Here is a 14,144-nt window from a genome sequence, read left to right on the forward strand (position 1 = left end):
ATTCCATCTACAAACACCAGCAAGGTGAAAAGAATCAAAGAAAGATGGGCTATTTAATGTACATTTAAAAGTGAAACAATGGCTAGAATTGAGAAAGAGCTAGAAGCTGAAAGTCAGGGACACGTGGACTCACTGTGAAAAATCACCTCGGTGGGGGGGGGGGGGGAGAGGGAAGCAGCCAGAACCCCAGGGGGGTTGAGACACCAACGAGATTGGACAAAGCATCAGATAAGGCACAGGAGGGAACAGCGTCCCTCTGGGCTGAGACGTGACCTCAGTCTTTTCCAGGGATTCTGCCTCCTTTCCACTGCGATAAAACCATTTGGCCCAACCTGTGAAGAATGAGTTCTTGTCCAGAAACGCCTCACTGAGGAAGAGGGTGCAGGCAGGACAGAAAGCCAAAGGGGCAAATGTGGGTTTGGGAAGAGGCTAGTACTTAGAGGTGTGGGGGGAGCAGGTGAAGGGTGGTGCCTCTTGTGAACGCACTGAACACCAAGGAAAAAACAAAAAGCAACGGAGAGACGGAAAAACAGAGAAACCTAGTCAAGTTTGTATTATAAGCCCTCTGGGACCTAATTCCCCCGTTTCTTACATTGTCGTGCATATTATTGGCGCTCCACAAAGGTTTGTCATCAACAGTGCAATTAAATAAACATAAGAACAATGCGAAGAATGGAAAGACACAGTGAGCAATGGGACACGGCGGGGGCAAGCTAGGAGCTAAGTAAGGCCCATGGCATAAATCACAAGCTTACTGAGGGCAGGGTAATCTGTCTACAAATTCTGCAGTATTTTCTCCCCCACGGAGCTCCAAGAGTTTAAGGGATAAATGACACCAGTTACAAAGTCAAGCATTTTAAAATAGTGACAACCCCCAAGAGGTGAATTTCAGTCCTTTTTCAATTTCTCTCCTCAGTCTCTTAGTGATTTTTTTTTTCCCTCATAAAACGAGCACTCCAAGTTTTTAGTCTGACATGCTTCTCAGAACAGCCTGTTGGCTTTCAATAAGCTAAAGAGAAGTAATATAATAACCCTGGTTTGGAACATCAGGTCCAGCCATCGATTATGTGGCCAAGTGGCCTGGCTAGAGAGTGCTGGACCCCGGGCTCTCCATCTCGGGAGCCATCTTTTCATGCTTACATCCATTCACCAAACCAGGAGCCAGCAAGCATCAGCGGTGGGCAAGCCACGGTGCTGGCCTTTGGGGAAGAAACCAAAATACACAGGACACTAGAAATGCAGGTCATTGAGGACAGGAGAGGCGTACTATTCATTTTATTTTTTTTGTCCCTCAGTATCTACCGCTGGGAAGAAGGACACTGCAAGCCACCATGAGTCATTTACTACTTAGTATAGATGAAGGCTCAGAATGACGTTAGTGTAAGGGTTTTTGAGAGAGAGAGACAGAGACAGAGAGAAAGATGGAGAGACGAGGAGGGCGTGGGCCCATAGAATGAGGAAGCACAAGCCAGAGTGAGGAGGGGAGGGCCAGACTGGGAAGACTAGAGGAACCAAAGACAAGTCATATAACTGCGGTAATTAATTAAACACACACAAGACAAAACTTCCTTACAAGTCACCTTACTGGAATCAAAGATAAAAGATACAAGCCCAGACCCTTGGGGTGTGATTGTGTGCATGTGATCACACAGGATACAGAAAAATGTGAACAAACATCTATAAAACAATGTGACAATTGTTACAATCAAGTTAAAGAAAGGGATAATGGATGAAATTTTAAAATGAACTGTGGATTCGAAGATGTATTTGTATCCACGATAAATATCCTGATTTTGACGACTGTACTGTAAGCTCTGTAAGAGAATATCCTGATCTTAGGAAATATACACTGAAGTATTTCAGGGTTTAAAAGAAAGTGGGTTTTGTTGTTGTTGTTGTTTTTTCCAACAGGCACGTGTATCCAACATCTGAAGAGCACAGAGGATGAAAGAATGACTCCAAGGGGAGAGGAAGGGAAGGAGGAGAGTAGGGAGGGGCTTCACTGAGGATTTGACCTTTGAGTACAAGGGAAAAAACAGTGAAGGAGTTCATTTGGAGAAGAGGGGTTGGAGAGAGGGCAGGCTAGGAAAAGGTCATGGGCAAAGTTATGGCATGAAAGCACGGAGGACATGCCCTCCTGGAAACCTTAAAGAACGAAGCCTACCTAGAGTTTCCAGTCTGTGAGGAAGGATGTGGATGAAAACACAGATGGACAAGACTCTGGGTCAGTGAAGGGCAGACTCTGCAGTTGGAAAGTCAAAAGAAATTCCTCAGTAGACACAATTCTCATCTACAAAATAACCACTGTCTGTCTTGTGAGACAGAGCCTATGCCTGTAATGCGTGCAAAAAAAGCTCAAGACTATTTTGAAAAAAAAAAAAAATTTAAATCAGGGTCACCTGAGCCAGGAAGCGCTCAGAATGGGCGCGGGTAAACTCAGTTTCCCAAACATTTATGAGCAACTTCTGTGTGCACACACTCTGCTGGACCCTGGGGATACAAAGACGGAAAACACATGGTCCCTGCCCTCAAAGTAGATCAGAGGCTGGTAATCGAGAAGAGCTTCTTAGACAAAGTGAGTTTTGAGTAGGAGAGCAGGGATGTGGATTGACAATCAGCCAGACCTCCAAGGGTTTGGCTTCTTCAGGCCTGCCACTGACCTCCAGGGGGGTGTTTGGTCTCTACTGTGGCTGGTACCCAGGCATCAATGCATTGATGTTAGGAGAGAAAGCCAGAATGGAAAGGCTATTTAGTAGCCAGCAGTGGTAGGAAGGGCCTTCTAAATTGGAGATAATTGACCTGTGCTTAGCTACAGTGACAAATCTGTTGGAGGAATATAAAGAAATTAAATTGGTCAAGAAAATTAGAGGCCAATCTCATTTCTTCACCTAGATGCAAAAATCCTAGAAATTGAATTCAGCAGTGTATAAAAAAGATAATGTATTGTGGTCAAGTTGGGTTGATCCTAGGAATACAATAGTGATTTAACATTAGAAAAGCTATTAATATAATTCACCATATTAATGGATAAAGGAGAAAAACCATATGGTTATCAAAACAAGTGTAGAAAAAAATATTTGCTAAAATTTACCACCAATTCATAATGAAATGTCCTACCTGATAAAGAGCTTTTATCAAATAATTACAGCAAACATCATTCTTCAAGGTGAAAGATTTGAAGCATTGCTTTAAAATCAGGAACAAGACAAAAATGTCCCCATCAACTCTTCTTTCCAGCATTGTACTTGAAGTCCTATCCAGTGTAATAATAAAAAAGAAATAAAATGTATAAGTTTTGGAAAGGAAGAAATAAGACTGATATCTTTATAGATAATATAATTGCTTATTTAGAAAACACAACAGACTAGAAATTGCTAGAATTAATTTTTAAAAGTTTAACAAGGTGGGTGAATAATATAAATTGATTGCATTTCTACCCTCCACCAATAAACAGAAAGCTTAATTTTAAAAGATGTCAGTTTTTATAGCAACCAAAATTAAGGTACTTAGGAATAAACATGATGTAAGGTGTGGAAGACCTTTAAAAAGAAAAAAATTAACTTTATTGAAAGACATTACATAAGACAAGTAAATGGAGAGATGAGCCACATTCATGGATAAAAAGTCATAATATGAAAATAACATCAACTCTCTTCAAATTGATCTATAGAGTCAACTCAACTCAAGTCCTTTTCTCAAGAGGGCTTTTTAAGTAATTTGACAAACTAATTCTAAAATTTATATGGAAGGGAAGAGTCCTAAAAGAAGCCAAGACATTCCTGAAAAAAAGAATAAGGTGTAAGGACTTTCTCTACTATATATAAAACATACTACAAAGCCCTAGTAAGTAATATAGTATGATATACGTACAGGGACAGATAAATTGACCGATGGAATTGAATAGAATGCCCCAAAGCAGAACTACACGTATATGGAATCCAGATTTATGACAGAGATGGCACAGCAGACCACCAGAGAAAGGAGAGATTATCCAGTATATGGTACACAATTTGTAATTTACATGGGGGAAAAAAAGATGGATTCCTACCTCACACTATATCCAAAAGTAAATTCTGCATGAATTAAAAGCAAAATGTAGGGACTTCCCTGGTGGTCCAAGACTCCACACTCCCAGTGCAGGGGGCCTGGGTTCAACACCTGGTCAGGGAACTAGATCCCATATGCATGCTGCAACTAAGAGTTCGCATGCCGCAGCTAAGAAGTCCACACACTGCAACTAAAAAAAAAGATCCCGTGTGCCACAACTAAGACCCAGCACAGACAAAATAAATAAATAAATAAATAATTTTTTTAAAAGTCTTTAAAAAAAAGCAAAATGTACAAGGCAACACTTTAAAATTTTTAGAAGAAAATATAGAACAATTTATCATATCAGGAGAGAGAAGGATTTCTTATACAAGGTACAAAATGTACCAACTGCAAAATAAAAGATTGATATATTAGACTATATTAAAAATAAGAACGTCTTTCATCAAACTGTATCTTAAAGAAAGTGAGAAGGCAAGCCACAAAGTAGGACAAGATATCTGTAATGCATATAACTGACAAGTGAATACATAAGAAAATTTTCCTATAGCTGTCTGCACGTTCCTTTCCTGGTCTCCTTCAGAACCTTGCTCAAATGTCATGTTTTTCATAAAACCTTCCCTGTCCCCTGTTTAAAAAATTGCAAGTTCACCACCACTCCCTGCCTATTGCCCTTTCCTGCCTTATTTTTAGCTATAACATTTATCATTACCATACATACTATACATGTAACTAAATGATTTGATTGCCTTCCACCCCCCTCCTCAGTAGACTATAAACTCCTAAATGAGACAAGGAATTTTGATCTATTTTGTTCACTGCCTTATTCCCAGCATATAGAAAAGTGCCTGGCACATAGCAGGTACTCAATAAATATTTGTTGGCTAAAACTCCTACCAATCAATAATCATAATACCAACAACTCAATAGAAAAAAAATGAGCAAAAGACTTAAACAGGAATTTCAATAAGAAAAAACACAACTTGTCAATAAACATAAAAAGATGCTCGAATTTCTTAATAATCAGGGAAATGCAAATTAAGACCAAAATGAGATACTATTTTATACTTACCAGATTGGCAAACATTAAGAATTCTGACAATACTAAGCATTGGCAAGGATGAGGCACACAGGAAACTCTTAATACACCTGCTGGTGGGAGTGGAAATTATTTCCCTCTTTAGAAAACAATTTGGGATTATCTTGTAAAGGTGAGCATGTGTGTAGCCTGTATGTCAGCTTATCTGTTCTTAGGTTTATACCCTGGAACATTGCCACTCAAAGTACAGTCCACAGACTGGTGCCAGTATGTGAAGGAATGATCTGATACAAGCCAGCCACCTTGAGACAAGTACAAAAATTGACAGTAAGGATTAAGAAAATTTGATAGCAACTTGACACTGCCATACTATATTTATTTTTAATTTTTTAGACTTTTTATCATGGTAAAATATACATAACATAAAATTTGACCATTTTAATCATTTTTAAGTGTACAGTTCAGTGGCATTAAAAGTATGTTCACACTGTTGTGCAACCATCACCACCATCCATATCTAGAACTTTTTTTTTCATCTTTCCAAACTAAAATTCCATACCCACTAAACAATAACTCCCTATTCCTCCTGCACCCCCAACTCCTGGCAACCATTTTTTCTGGCTCTATGAATTTGACTGCTCTAGGCATCTCATACGAGTGGAATATCATACGGTATTTGTCCTTTTGTGACTGCCCTATTTCTCTTTAGCATAACGTCCTCAAGTTTCACCCACATTGTAGCATGTGTCAGAAATGCTTTCCTTTTTAAGGCTGAATAATATTCCATTGAATCTATATACCACCTTCTATTTATCATTCATCCATTGATGGACACCTGGGTTGCTTCTGCCCTTTGTCTATTGTGAATAATTGCCCTACTATATTTATTGAAATATAATTTATGTCTGTTGAATATAACATTTAAAACTGGGCTTTCTGTTTGTATGTCTTTGAATTTTTAATAATCTCATTTTCCAAGTAATTCATTTTTATGGTATTTTACAAAAATAATCTGTGACAGATTGGAAATTTTTCTAAATCTACCCACAGATAGTTCAAGAAGCACCACCCTGGAGCAAGGGCTTCCAGACTTTTCTAAGACCCATGATAAGAAAAACTCTTCACATCACAGCCCAGGACACATAAACATAACTGAAACAAAAGTTTCACAAAACAATACTTAACCATTTCCACAGGAAATGCACTAAGGTAGTTACTGCTCTGTTTCATATTTTTTTTAAATCCTGGTTGAATCTACTAAATTGATTTCACAGGCCACTACAAATCATGAATCCCAGTAGGAAAGCCAGTGCTCTTGAGAAATTCTTGCACATGTGTGTCAGGAGCCATGTAAGAGAATGTTCCAGCAGCATTTATTCGTTAAAAAAAAAAAAGGAAAACAACCCAAACATCCATCAATAGGAAGCTAAATGAATAAATTGTGATATATTCACCTAATACAATATTACTGGGGCTCAATCAATGTTTATTGAATGAATTAATAAACAGCTGTGAAAATGAAGTACAGCCACATGGAGCAGTTTGGATGAATCTTAGAAATACAATGTGGAGTGGACAAAGCAAGTCACAGTTGATTCTATACTGAACAAAACTATTTTTAAAAAGCTAAAAAATCAAGCAAAAGTAAACACAATATTGTTTAGGGATCCATGCATGTGATAGGACTACCCTAAAAATCAAAGGAACAATAAACACAAAATTCAGGCCAGAAGTTATCTCTGGGGAGTAGGCAGAGGGTTGGATTAGGGAGTTCGCAGTAGCTAACAGAATTGGAAATGTTATTAAGTTGGGTGGTTTACAAATGTTCATTATTATGCTTTGTACTTAGATATACATTGTATATATTCTTTTATCTATCAAACATTTTTTAAAAGATAGAAATGAAGTTGATGAAATTGGAGGACAGAGAGTTCTAGCCACATTGCGCAAGCCATTGATATATAAAAATATCAGTAAAATAGGGCCGCCTGATCTTCTTCCAAGAGTGTGGAAAAAATAGCTGATAAGCATTTTTTCAGGCTGAAAAGAAGGGTATCCAGACAAGGTGTTGAACTGGCTATCATTTCCCATTATAGAATAACTGCTCCAGTTTCCTTATACCCATCCACCAAACTCCCACCCCCTAACTGTTTCCAACAACCATGGAATGTTCTTCTGCATCCCTGACTGTTGGTTGCTCTTAGAATTCTGGGTTAGGGGTCTTGGGGAGGCAATAGAAGAAGACTACAGCCCCTCAAGGGTAGGGGCCAAGCCTTATTCATCTTCATGTTTATAATATTCAGCCCAGTGCCTGTACAGAATAAGTATTGGATAGTTGTTTCCTGTACAACTGAATGAAGCACCTAATGAAAGAATAAATGACTATTGCAATTAAGCTAAGGATGCTATACCATTTCTGTCACTGCCGATACACGAGATTAGTTCAGCCTGTTCTGACTCATGATCTAACCTGAGACATGGTAATGGGCGTGGCTTCCCCAAAGGTATTTATGAATTAAAGATCTGAGGGAGAAGGTAAGATGAGGTCACAGGATAAAAGTGGGGAAGCAGTCACCTTTAAAATAAAAATGAGAAATCATGGGAATTTTTAAAGCCCCGTTGGACATATCAGTAAGTTGGTGATTATCTTTTTTATCCCCACTTTAATTTTTATCATGGTTAATCCCAAAGTGTCATGAGCAGAGTACAGTGGTTAACATAACGGAATGTGGAGGCATTGTCTGGGTTTGAATCCAGATTCCTCCACTTACTGGGTAAGTTTGGGCAAATTACTTAACCTCCCTGTACCTCAGTTTTATCATCTGTAAATGGAGATAATAATAGCACCAACACAGAATTGTAATGACAACAAATGATTCAGTGAGTATATATTCATAAAAAGAACAGCACCTAGCACACAGCAAGCACCCTATCAGTGTTGTTAAATAAAATCTTTACCTAGATCGACAAATACACGCGTGTGCCCATGTGCCTCCTGTACTCTTAGGGTTAGTTGCCATGTGGATACTCAGACTTTTACTGTGGCAAAACAATTTCTGTGGCCTTTTCCGTGGAAAGCCCTTGAGAGGTTTCATCTTTATGGAGCTTTGCTATAGGACCCTTTGCTTAATTAGCATCCTTGAAGTCCTGTTGTTGATACCTTCTAAGATTGTCTTTAATATATACATAGATTCCTGACATGCTGCCTTCATAATGCCTGTCCCACCACTCTTTCTTTTCCCTTCTCTCTCTCTTTCTCTCTGCTTCCTCTGCCCTCTTGGACTGTTGGCAACAGCCTCGTAACAGATTTCCATTCCTCTAGTCTTTGTTTCTGCCAGTTCATCCTTGGCCCCAGGGACACATTAAATCTTCCTCAGACAACCCTTTGCACACATCATTCTCACCCACCCGCTCTGCTCAGAACCCTCCACTCCTTTGCCACTGTGTACAAATTCCTTAGCTTGACTATCAAGACCTCTAGTTCGAATTTAGCCTCGCTCTCCCACTTTATCCTTCTCTATCTGCCTTTACAAACTTTTTTTTTTTTTGCAACCAAATTAGCCTATTAATTGCTCCATACTGGTCATGCCTACACCCACCCAGGCAACACCATTTCTTCCACTCCCAAGCCTGGAATGTTCTTCTCGTGACTTCAGGGCGTGGGGAAGACACTCTAAGAGGTGAGAGAAGGGCATCAAAATGGAGATTGGGGAATATCAAAAGCAAATTTTATGTTTCTAACTTGTTCCTTGACCTGGCCGTGATCCCAGGAATGGGAGAAGGATTCTCTCCCTCTTCCTCCTTCAAAAAAGGCACAGAGCATGGAGGTTAAGGGCATGGGCTCTGGCTCTGTTATTTCCTGGCTGTGCCTCAGTTTTGCTCATCTGTAAAAGGAGGCTAGAAACAGCACCCTCTGGAGTGGATGTGGTGATGCGCCACACAGGTCCCCCCTCAAGGCTGAGATACGTATTCTCCGGGCTGCCGACTGCTCACGCTGAGTCCCTTCCAGGAATTGCCCTTAATCAAAGGAAGCTGCACCACCCAAGATGATGCCCTCTCTCTGGGGCAGCCTGCATCCAGTGAGGGGTCAACAGTGGGTACAAACGCCTGGCCTCTTTGCCTTAACTGGACAACTGTAAAGGGCCATTCCAGCTTCTGATCTCCCCATAAAGTCCACTGAGCCTCCGTTGTGACTGCACCAGAGCCCAGCTTCTCTCTCTGCCCAGTCCAGCTTCCTTTCCTTCCCCTCACAGGTGTTGTTCCCAAAACTACTCCTCAATAGACTACACGCATGCAAATATCTGCTTCAGAGTCTGTTTCCCAGGAAACCTGACCTACAATGGTTGGTCTAAGAAAGCAGTCCCCAAAATGAGACTTTGGAACAGGATCACTTGCTGGCTGACTGGCACCGAGGACCTCATTACTAATGGTAGGTCAACAGTGAGAGCACCGGGCATGTGGTTAGGGTGCAACTGCTGAAATTTTCACTGGTGATGACCTGGGATGGGACACAGCTGGACATTAATGCACTGGGGGTACAGCTTATCAAGTGTTTGAGAGCTTCTGGTAAGAACTATTTGTAAAGACTGTAGAATGAGATGGCTGTTGCTGGGGGTTAGGGGAGGGGCAGTGGATTGATTCACTGAAGAAAGACAACGAAAGGCCCAGAATGATTAATCACCAATATAAGGCAAAGTGTAAAAGCTTGAGGGTAGCATATATAAGGTAGCATATAAAGAGACTCTTAGCTCCTGTACCAGAGGGCAGAGGATCAGGTCCAGAACTTAATTATAAGAAGATTGAATTCTCAACACTAGCAGAGCTGATTGGAAAGATCTGGGGATCTGATCGGAAAGAATGGGACCCTGAGACTCTCATGAGGCTGAAAATCAAGATATTGGTCAGGGCTGCAGTCATCTCGAGGTTCAGCTAAGACTGGAGCATCTGCTTCCAAGATCACTCTCATGGCTTTGGCAGGCCCTAGAAGATCCTTTTCTAAGCTCATTCCTGCAATTGCAGATAGGCCTTGGGACCTTGCCATGTATCCTGAGTGTCCTTATAACACAGCAGCTGGTGATCGGAGACAGAGACAGAGAGAGAACCAGAGGGTCTCCCGAGACAGAACCCACAGCCTTTTTGGATGCTAATCTTGGAAGGGCCATCCCATCATATCTGCCATTTTCTATGCATTAGAAGCAAGCCACAGGGTCTGCTCCATACACCAGTAGAGGAGAGTACACAAGGGAGTGAGTGCCGGGGGCGGGGATCATTGGGGACCATCTTTGAGTCTGCTTCCCACAACCTGGCAGGCCTTTTCAGGTGCTAGAGACAACATGTTCTACACTTGAGGACATTGCTCTGACCAATTTACTTAGTGACAAGGAAGACTGTCAGCTTTCAGTGGGGCCCAGAGCACGAAAGGGCTCTGCAGCAGGTGAAGGCTGTGGTGCAATTGCCTCCGTGGTATTCAAGGCATCTATGGCGGGACAAGACACTGTGTGGAGTTTGTGGCAAGCCCCAAGAAGAATCACAACCTAGACCCCTGGGGTTCCGGAACAAGGCCATGCCATCTGTAACAGAGAATTGTATATCCCCTTCAAAAACCGGCAACCACTGTTCTGCTGAGCCCTGGTAGACACAGAGCATCTGATTATGGGACATTAAGTGATCTTGCATCCAGAGTTGCCCATCACAAGATGGGTTCTGTCAGATCCAGTTAGTCATACAGTCACATGGACTCAGAGCTCTCTGTCATCAGATAGAAGTGGTATATCCAGACACTTTGTCCACAGCAGAGGAGGAGTGTGGTGGGTATCAGAACCAGTGGAGAAGCAGCAAGTGGGGAGAAGGCACCTGGGAGAAAAGTCTCTGTTCTCTGTATGTTGAGGGTGGCAGCAATGAATCTCCCTTTCACCTACCAGCACCACTCCCCATTCCATCATAATTGTCTAATAACTTTGCCATTCATCTAAAATATGAGAATTGGGGCCTGAGAGTGACACTGAAGCCCAGCTTTCACAAAACTTGCTTAGCAAAGCAAAAGGTGTTTCCCAAGGTGGATCTCATTCTTCCTGCTTGGACAACTCCTGCAGCTGTGTAAAGACACCCTGAGTTTCCTTGTTCTCTCCTTCTCCAGTCCTTGAGGGGTATCCCAAAGCCCCATTCCACACACATCCTCCTCAACCTGACCCTTCATTTTCTTAAGAGCCTTACCAGGTCCCACATCTATCCAGGTTGTGAGGTCCCAAGAAAGAAGGCAGCAGGCCGGCACACACTGACCCACTGACCAAGAAGAGCACCACAGACCATTCACTCACCCCAGCTCATCTTGACAGAAAAGGGCTCCAGTGTTGCTGAAGGAGGCTAGCCTCCCTGTGATTCTTCCCTACTCCAGGCAGGAGTCTTTGGTTGCAAGCAACAGAAACAAACTTTGGCTAACTTAAGCAAGGGGATGTATTGGGAGGGTGGGGCCAGTTCACAGAATCAAGAGACAGCTGAGAATGAGGCTGGAAGAGTTGGGAACAATGACAGCCACGACATCCTGGAATAGAAGCTAATCAACCATCCTGTTAGGGCTGCTTCTTGCACAATGTCACGCTGTCCTTCTGCCATTTTGGTTAAGAGCCCAAGTCCTTGAATCTGATTGGCTTGGCTTGAGTAAAATGCCCTCTCCTTTGCCACCTTGATTGACAACGCAACTGAGACTGGAGCAGAAGCAATTGTCCAAAACAGAAATTGGGGCTCTTATCAAAAGAAGGGAGCAGAATGTTGGGCAACCAAAAACTACATGTGTTCAAAACACCCCCAGTCTCTCCCCACTTGCACAATTTACTTGTCTACCAAGATTCCGCGTGCTGTGTATGAAAAGTTGGCAGAACTGTAAACTAAAGCTCGTGATAGGCAGGATTGAAATCAGTGAAAGGAAGCTCAGTTTCAGGAGAATTGGGGCTTTTTGGATCAGAAGACCCATATTCTAGTCCCAGCACTGCTACTAATTGTGACCTCTCTTTCTTCATCTAAGCAATGGGGTAGGCAGTGATCTATCCAGCAGGTCATTATAAGCATCAAAATAGATAGTGCGGCTTCCCTGGTGGCACAATGGTTAAGAATCCACCTGCCACTCCAGGAGACACGGGTTTGAGCCCTGGTCCGGGAAGGTCCCACATGCCACAGAGCAACTAAGCCCATGCGCCACAGCTACTGAAGCCCGCATGCCCTAGAGCCCATGCTCTGCAACAAGAGAAGCCAACACAATAAGATGCACATGCACCACAACAAAGAGTAGCTCCGACTCGCTGCAACTAGAGAAAGCCGGCATGCAGCAACGAAGACCCAACGCAGCCATTAATAAATAAATAAATAAATTTACAAAAAAAAAATGATAGTGTGCTTGAAGGCACTTCGAAGGCTGTTAAACATGCAAACTTGAGGGACTGTTATTGGTCGTTTGGATTTTTCTTATTTACTTTGCAGATCACGTCATATTGACTACTTAACCTAAGATTGCATTTGGCCAGAAGCAGTGCAGTTCTGACCTTAGCTGGCAGACAGGCTGCAGTGAAGCGAGATGAAGGAGAGAGAGCTCTGCAGGTAATGCAGTGGGCAGTCTTATTTCAGCCTATTTTGCAATGCAATGATCTTGTGGAAATATTAGGATGCAGTTCATAGAGAGTTCTTATTAACTCAGAAAAATCAACTCCAGCGAGAGCCAAGAAATAGAAAACTGCCAGAGTGTAGGAAATAGCCATTTGCAAGAACGCATCAGATATTCAATATTCAACACAGTGGCAATGTAGCATATTCGTTCAGAACACGAGATTTGAGTCATGAAGACCTGAGTTTGAACTCTACTCCCATCCCTTGCCTCATCTATGTGAGTACAGTAATAATCCATTAAACAAATATTTATTGAGGACTTATTATATGCCAGGTATTATTTTAGGCACTGATGATACAAGGGTGAACAATATAGATGACAAACCCCTGCTGCCCTCATGGCCTTTACTTTCTAGTGGGAGAAGAAAGTAAATAAAGAACCAAAAAAGGTAAAATATATGGTATATCAGATAGTGATAAATGCTATGGAAAAAATAAAGCAGAGAAGGAAGCCACTGGGGTGACTGGCGAAGAGTTACTATAATCTATAGCGTGATTAGGTGACAACCCAGTGGTGACACTTGATGTGATGGTGACATTTGAACCAAGAGTTGAGAGAAGCAAAGGACTGTGCTAGGCAGGTGTCTGGGGGAAGATTATTCCAAGCAGAGGGAACAGCAAGTGCAAAGGTCTGGTGGTGAGAGCGCACATGGAAAGTTCAAGGAACAACAAGGCAGCCAGGATGGCCGGAGGAGACCTTATAGCTGGAGAGAAGATGGAGATTAGGGCAAAGTGTTGAAGACAGGGCAGATGCCTAGGGCTGGTAGGTACAGTACTTTGGCTTTTACTCTGAAGGAGATGGGGAGCCACTGAAGGGTTTTGAACAGGAAAGTAACATATTCTGATGTACATTTTAAAGTCTTATTTGAGCTGCTATGTTTAAGTGAGGGCAGAAGAGGGAAACCAGTTAGGAGGCTATAGCAAAAATCCAGGTGAGACTTCTAGTTTCTGGTCTAGCTGTAAGGAGCTTGGGAGTTATCACTTTGTCCTAACAACAAGTAAAAGGCTGAAAAACTGAAAAAAACAGTTTAGATTCATCAGAGAAGTGAGGTCTCAAGGCAAACTGCTGCCCCCACAAATTTGGACAGACAGCCAGGCCAATATATAGAATCACCACTTAGAGCAGAGACCACGAGCAGAAACATCTGTGGGAAGCAGTGCCCGGGCAGGAAAACCTGAACTGTAATTGACAAACTTCTTGAGGCTCAGCGTGCCCAAGTCTGAGAGTTAAAACCTCCAGGAGACCCAGTCATGGAGAGGTGCCCACACGTTTGTGAGTTTTACCTCCAGGGACTCAATCATGTTCTCATGGTGAATATTGGAGAAAAACCCCGCCAGCTTCTGGCTTGGGTAAAAGAAAAGGAACCATTTTGAAATATACCAGAGCATTCTGTTCTTCTTA

At 42.1% G+C, this 14,144-nt stretch overlaps 1 long non-coding RNA gene across 1 annotated transcript in view; it reads right to left on the minus strand.

The window, feature by feature from the left end:
* Window positions 1-290: 290 nt before the first annotated feature.
* Window positions 291-14,144, minus strand: part of LOC309636959 — a 59,438-nt gene continuing 45,584 nt past the window's right edge. Inside the window, exon 3 of the long non-coding RNA XR_014250330.1 lies at window positions 291-3,253. This is a non-coding gene — a long non-coding RNA (uncharacterized lncRNA). The remainder of the gene's footprint in view (window positions 3,254-14,144) is intronic.

The sequence above is a fragment of the Balaenoptera physalus genome, assembly GCF_965194825.1.
Source record: "Balaenoptera physalus genome assembly, chromosome: 10".
Classification (NCBI taxonomy): Eukaryota; Metazoa; Chordata; class Mammalia; order Artiodactyla; family Balaenopteridae; genus Balaenoptera; species Balaenoptera physalus.